The sequence below is a fragment of the Triplophysa rosa genome, unplaced genomic scaffold (genome assembly GCF_024868665.1).
Source record: "Triplophysa rosa unplaced genomic scaffold, Trosa_1v2 scaffold291_ERROPOS121282, whole genome shotgun sequence".
Classification (NCBI taxonomy): Eukaryota; Metazoa; Chordata; class Actinopteri; order Cypriniformes; family Nemacheilidae; genus Triplophysa; species Triplophysa rosa.
This window is the reverse complement of record NW_026634307.1, coordinates 73,251-80,404: the sequence shown is the minus strand read 5'-3', so window position 1 is coordinate 80,404 and position 7,154 is coordinate 73,251.

Genomic DNA, 7,154 nt, shown 5'->3' with positions numbered 1-7,154 from the left:
AGCAGTAACTAAATCAGAGGCTGTGTCTATGTGGTTGGGTTTACCTACTCAAGACATTTACATTTACATTAAGCTGGTAAATGGTTTTAAAAATGAGAAGTCCAGTAAATATTCCTGAGCTACTACCAGCAAAGTGCTTCTGACACATTTACTTACAATACCCTATATTGTTGATGTACAATATAAGTAGATCAGACAGTAAGTCAGATCTCAGATATTTAGAAACAGACCTCAATGATCTCACAGGTGTCTCCTATAGAGAAAAAACTAAACATTGTTTCAAAGTCAACGATTCCCATATATTAAGATATTCTTATCCAGATCTTTTTAGTTGGAAGGATAAGTTATGCTGTCAACATTTGTTGTTTAGCTTAAAACTCTTTGTCACAATTTTTTTTACTTGTCTCTACTTGTATTTTGCCAAAGCAATTTAACAAAGCAACACTGTGGGTCTCAGAATTGATTGTGCTCAATAATGTTTTCTGAGCTATTCTGAGCAATAATGACAAATGTATAAAAGCATCTGCTTTACCATGTAAAAGCTGTTCTTTTTTTCACTGGGGTGGCATTTTACAGTTCATTTCAGTTTTTGGACACCTAAAACTCAAGGATAACCATATCTTCACATTTTAAATTCCCCTGACTGCATCTGGGAGCATATAGGATGTATGCTGCCCAAGCAGAACAGTACGAACAGCCACAAACAGTGAGCTAGAGAAGGACAGAGAAATGGAGAGAAGCTTTCAGAGATGAAGGGATGTCAGAAGAAAAGGGGTAATTACTGGCCCTTTCTTATGGAAATGCTAATGAAGTAGGAGAGAGGCCAGCAGACAATGGGGGCTGCAAGCGGGTCGAGCGTCCCCATGTAAACAGCTTCCTGTCATGGAGCCATTTAGCCCTCACTTTTACTGACTAACAAGACATCTCCACGCCAACTACAAAGAGCCGGTGTTTATCAAAGGCACCACAGCCACACCAGAGCTCCTCAGCCAGGTTCACAGCACGTCATGGGACGCTATCAGAAGAGTCTAAGAGAGTCCGATTTTTGTCAAATAAAAAATGTCCGGAAAAGACATTATGAGCAGAATTTTGTTTCAGTCAGAAATGAGGTTGAACAATGTTTTAGCCTAGGAACCAGCATATGTTGGTGTTTCTGTCCTCAGCTCTGTGCTTACAAATTATAAACTCTGGATCTCCAATGGTTTGCTAGTTGCTTTAGCAATGGCATTAACACATTTACTTTCCAAATTTCTTCTGGTCACATTTTACACACTTAATACAGATAAGCTCACCCAGAATTACTATGACAGCCCATCAATTATCAAGTACATCCTCTGATAAAACTGTATCTTGTCGCTGTCCTTCTGAAACATCGTATGTCCAAATTCGCTGTTTTTCAGGAAATAGAGACACTTTACTTTTTAAATGATTAAATACCGTGTTGTCAAAGTTGACAAGAACGTTTTAATACTTTATATTGGTTAGCTATTTGCAAATCCCAGTGACAGACTTAAAGGGTGACTAATAATAATGATTTATGGCAAAAAATAAAAATCACAAGATATGGAAAGGTTTCAGAAGGACAGCAGGGATATATTTTAGACAACTGAGTGTAAATACACATGGTCGATTAAATTTTGGGGTTGTGAACTTACTATCATGACAAATGAATGATTTCAGGTCATGTCTCTGTACGGCACAGAGAGAAGTTTTACAATTGAAATGTGCTTTGTCAGATGCTTTGAACATTACAGATATAGAATGATTTACAAAAGATAAAAGTAAAAAACATTAACAAACAACTTAATTGTTTGTGGAGAATTTACATTTACAATTTGACTCTGGAGTTTTTTTAAGGAAACACAAAATATAATATATGCACATAGTGCGTAATATGCTCAGAATATACAAAAAACAAACAATACAGTACACAAAATAATAAACATCTATGTTTAGTGCTTTAGGTGTCTTTTAAGTGTCTAACTGTACTGAGCAGAAATGTAAATAAATAAGATTCTATTACAGTTTTCTTTTTTCCTGATTTAGTTTTATATGTTGGGGAAAGCATTTAAAAAAAGCTATGTAACTATGAAGTAACCAACAATTTAATTATTTTATTTAAAAAAATCTCCAAAAGTGTCCCCTTCTGCATTGATGTTAAAGCATAAGACCAGGAGGTACAGAAAACTTTACCTGTTTAATGTTTTTCTGAACAACTTGGGTCAGAATTCTAGCATAAATGTCTGATCATTAGCTACAACAGCAGAGCTGACCTGTAGGGGGCGACTGTTCAGGTATCTGTGAAGAGGCGGAACACTCCGGCCCACTGCTTTGGTAAAAGATGTGGGATTAGGGGGCTATATCTATTGTCCTTTAATGAGTGGCTTTGATCTGGGCACAGAGTTTAGTGTTTGTACACCTGGGTCACTGCAGCCCTTCAGTAGGTCTGGCTGAGGGTGGCTAACACTGTTGGTGGGTGGGGGCTGTGGATGATCTGCATGGGGGTAATGGGGGATATCCAGCATCATGCAGGTAACACTTGTCAGTGAGCCACTGTTGCTGGCGTGGGAATGCTGTAAAAAAGCCCTGCTAAGGGCCCTGCCCCCTTTGTCTGCCCTGGTTTTATGGTCTGCTGGCCCCCAGCTCCTATATGGAGCCCCAGACTACACAGACAGACGCAAGGTGCAGGCTTCCATGAATTGAAAATTGAATTTTTTTTTTTTTTTAATTTTAGTATTGCGATGTACTGCCAGGCAACTGCTTTCATGTTTTTAATTTATACGTTTTTTTAACTAGATTAGATATAAATTACTGACACAAAAATAGCTAAAACACATCAAACAGCCATTACTGTGTTGACATTATGATATACACTGTATATAAAACGTTGCTGTAGTTTTACAGCAGGTTTTCCAGTAACTTACTGTAGATTTAATTTACAATTTTGTTTTAAACATAAACTTACATAGTTCTTATATTTTCTTTCATAAAACAAGACTAAACATCTTAGGTCACTTTTCTTGTTATGTAAATGTATGGTCACTTCAGACATTTTTATATTTTTAATAGAAAACAATACAAAAATGCTCAAGAAGAATGTCATTTTTTTGCAGTGTAATGCCAGTAATGAGACCAGTCTCTTCTTGCTCATTTTGAATCTCAAAAGTCAAAGTGTTTTAATTTTGATTAAAGTCAAGTTTAACTCAAATTAAAAACAGTACTATTAGGAAAATATTAAGTAGTAATCAAATCTACAATAAGTTACTGGCAAACCTGCTGCAAAACTACAGCAAAGTTTTACAGTGTACATACATGCATCAATGCATGTATACAATAACAACAAAATTGGCACAAATGACAACTAAAATCAGTGTGTCCATTTGAGTTTTAGTTTCCAGGAGCTCAACTAGTAGAGCATTGTGTTAGTGAAAGGTTAAGGGTTCAACTCCCAGGAAACACATAAACTGATGAAAAATGTATACCTTGAATGCACCATAAGGCATTCTGGATAAAAATGTCTGCCACCTGCATACATGTGAATGTAAATCTATAAGCTATAAGGTTACTGAAACTGTGACATATTGAAAGATTTTACATTACACATCAACAGCCTGATATCATGTATACGTTATACATATCAACTGACTCACTGGATTGTATTTATATGAAGAGCTCATTTGCAAAAACAGATGACTCATTTTTTATTGTGTTATCATGCTTATTATTGTGTTTTATTGTGTCAGTTAGTTGTATTTTTTACTTATTATTACTTAATCAAAACAACCCAACTATTATTTAGAATACACTGTAAAAAAATACACATTCTTTTGCAAATGAACTCTTGAAATAGTCTTCAAAAACCAACAGCGTTTGTGACAGAATATAATACTTACGGGATTAACGGGAACACGTGCATGTATTTAGCATGTAGCTATAAGCTGTTTCATTGTAACATCATTGTTTTGTGAGTGTTTCTACATACAGTGCATTTAAAATAGCTTTGTTTCCACTGCATTCAAGTAGAACATCACTGTAATTCAAATAACCTGAAATCTACATTCAGACATCAAACTAATGCAGCTAAAATATAAAAAAGAGTGCCTGAAACTTCTTTATAGTTTTATGTAATGCTGGTCATACAAATCTGTAAAAAAAATCACACACTCATTCCTTATTACTAATGAGTGTTGAAGTCATATAATTATTCTATTTACATTTAAACATACTTAAAGTTTATTTAAATACATGGTTCAATATTGTACGTTGTGATATGGATTATATAAATGACACCAATGGCAGCAGTTTATATTACCCAGGCTAAGTATTCGAACATCTTTGCTTATATGTTCTAATATCAATATCAGTAAGCAAATCTTTCAAAAGGTGCAGAAAGATGTGATAAGTTTTTATCCCTGTGACTTTGTTGCTGGGCAACCTTGGAACACGCTGTAAATCACTCTGCCTGACCTGTGTGCACCAACCAAATTTAACACTGACGTGAGATGAACAGATTGTTTCTACGCCAACAAACTTTATCCTAATATTAGATATAACTGTTTCCCCAAAACATTCCAATAATTATTAAAACTTCATTATGCAGACAAACATCTTATGTAACAGCAATATATCCTATTTATAAAAAAGGTTAAGAGACAAGTTTTAGGCTAATTCTTATTTTCTAAGACATTGTGTGTTTCTCTCTGCTGCCATTATGTCGTTCACAAAATAAATACAATTCCTAAAATAAAGTTCGTAATTTTATTGGCTTAGAACATGGAAATAAATGTCAATGAGTTTTTTTATACTTCTGTAATGTTCTGTATGACACTATATATGCCCAGTCAGGACTATGCCTTAGTTGAATTAAGATATTTATTTCGCTTTTATAAAAATGGAAGAAGAAGACATTACTGGTGTGCATCTTGAGACAAAACAATGGCACTAATATATTTTATGATATTTCTGGGCAAGTTATACAGTATTCAGTTTAAACGGGTCACAAATTCATTTTAGTCTGGGACTAGCCTTAAGCCTTGTCTGTGAAACCAGGCCTTTAAATGATAATAATACTTTAGTATCAAAATCAGGCAGCTACAGCTACTTATTCTGTATATTTACAGTTAAATAAAAACTGAAAACATATATTTATGTGTTTTATATGAACTTAGTACAATTTAGACCTTGTTTAATAAAACATTTAAAAATGCATTTGTTTAGACAAATTTATTTATATTTTTGTCTGAATTATTATAATGTCAATGTATGTGACTATCCTCCTGAAAAATGCATTTTATTGGTCACACGCTGCTGTGTATGTCTCCCAAAATGACAAAGTTATTTCGAAGTTTTTCTAATGATTGTAAGAGAAAATCATCAAGACTTTGTTTTTCTTTAAGAAATTAAAATACTGTCAAAAGCCATCTTTGAAATGACCAGCGTACAGAAAACATCCACAAAAAATGTCTAGAAGATTTTCTCTCAAACAATCACGTACAACCACTGCCTTCTGGCTGTTGACTGGCTGTCTGGCTATTTCTACTGCTCTCACCTTACTGTGTCTCTACAGGATGAAGTTCATCAGAACTTCTCTCTCCCTCATTAACATCCAAAAGGTTTGATGGCTACTGTGAGAAGGGGGTAAAGAGAGAGAGAGAGAGGTAGGGAGGGGGGAACAATTGCACCTCAAGTCTTTTTTATCCTTTTCAAAGGGCAGGGTGATTAGCAGAGGAAAGTTTAGATTTCCTGAACTTGAAGTGGAAACGCAGCAGTGACAGACGATCTCAAGACTCAATCCACATCTGACTAAGGGGGTGGGGTCTCTCCACATACACATACACTGTACTGTTTCAGTCTACCCCAAAGCAACACTTTTCTGCTGTTTTAAAGCTACAGTTATAAACAGTCATTAAAATACAATGCCAATAGCTAGTTTCAAAATAACCACTGTCTATGTTTTGCATGTTATTTTTATTGCATGTTTGTGTTCCATGCTTTAAATAAGGTGGACATAGTTACTGGCATGTTTAGAAAATAAAATATAAATACAAATAAAACCTTAGAATGTATTGCTAGAAAAAAGTTTTTGACAGTGATACTATGAAATAAATCCTAAATGAAACAAATTTGACTGATTTGTGACATAATCATTATCTATATATTAAAAACTATGCATTTGTAGTGGGGCACGTGTATCTTGTGCCTTTTTATTTTCCAAGAGCTGACTCATGTAGGCTGGAGAAGAGAAATGTGGAAAATATGCATCCTCTCTTATAACTGTCCTTTTGTGAAGCACCAGCCCTCTTTAATATTTCTCACTGAGGTGAGAGTGTTTTTATGCCAGAGAGAGGCAGCATCTCTTAACCCTTATGTCACTACATACAACCTCTCGTTTAAACCTCGCTCCCACACTCAGTAACAGTAAATATGGTCTCATTGCTGCCAGGAAGGGACATTATTAAATGTTGTTAGCACGTTTGGAAAGGGAAACACTCTCTAATAATAAAAAGAAAAAAGGTACACAGATCATTATCATGTGATCCTATCACTATACAAAATACACTTGTTTTGTATGTACAGTGTTTTGTAACTTTTTTCTAACTAATTAACTGTTTTATTCAAATCAAACTAACCAAGTACATTAGGTTACCCATGATGGACATGTTTACAGCACCAAGTCAGTCAGAAGTATCTCTGCTTGACTTTTTATAATGAATTTCCTTTTATATTTGTCCATCTTCATTACAAAGTTGCCTTTGGGTTGTTTTTCCATCTTAAGAAGATTCATATTAGTTATGGTTGCTGAATATCATCTGTTGAGTGAGTCGGTCATATTCTCACTTTGAAGTGTGTCTGTGTGTGTGTGTGTGTGTGTGTGTAATGCGCGCGCGTGTGGTTTGTGTGTGTGTGTGTGTGTGTGTGCGTGCGTGCGTGCGTGCGTGCGTGTGTGCGTGTGTGTGTGTGTCTCAAAGGATGAAACAGAAGCTCAGGAGAGGGTTGTGATGACTGTTTGTTGCTCTGTAAATCAGCCGAATCTGGGCAGTGAAAAGGTGTGATGGCCCTTTACATTTACAGCTCCTCAGAGGAGAGGTCCTCTCAACTCCAAGTGCACCAGAACAACACTAAATAACAGACCAGTTCCATCCCATGAAATTCTT